A 646-nucleotide genomic window follows, 5' to 3' on the forward strand; every position below is an offset into this window, starting at 1 on the left:
ACTTCCAAATCTCCATTATCTTCATTTTCCTTTGCATGAATATAAATTACAGTTTATATACAAAATTATTATTTTAAGGAAATTTATTTCCCCCCCCCCCCAAATATCAGGTATTGAACCAGTATTTCCTTGTATGACACCATCCCTTCATAACCTCTAACTGAATTCTATATATATATATATATATATATATATACACACACACATGATATATCATATATACATATATATATATGGATTATATATATCATATATATTACATCTAGTATATATTTTATATACTGTATATATATATAGAATATGGTTTATATTATATATACTAAATATATATAGTATAATAGATACTATATATCATCATCGTTTAACGTCCGTTTTCCATGCTAGCATGGGTTGGACAATTTGACTGAGGACTGGCAAGCCAGAAGGCTGCACCAGGCTCCAATCTGATCTGGCAGAGTTTCTACAGCTGGATGCCCTTCCTAACGCCAACCACTCCGAGAGTGTAGTGGGTGCTTTTACGTGCCACTAGCACAAGGGCCAGTCACACAGTACTGGCAATGACCACGCTCAAAAAGGTGTTTTGTATGTGCCACCTGCATGGTAGCCAGTCCAGCGGCACTGGCAACGGCCTTGCTCGAATGATTTT

The sequence above is a fragment of the Octopus bimaculoides genome, chromosome 7 (genome assembly GCF_001194135.2).
Source record: "Octopus bimaculoides isolate UCB-OBI-ISO-001 chromosome 7, ASM119413v2, whole genome shotgun sequence".
Taxonomy (NCBI): Eukaryota; Metazoa; Mollusca; class Cephalopoda; order Octopoda; family Octopodidae; genus Octopus; species Octopus bimaculoides.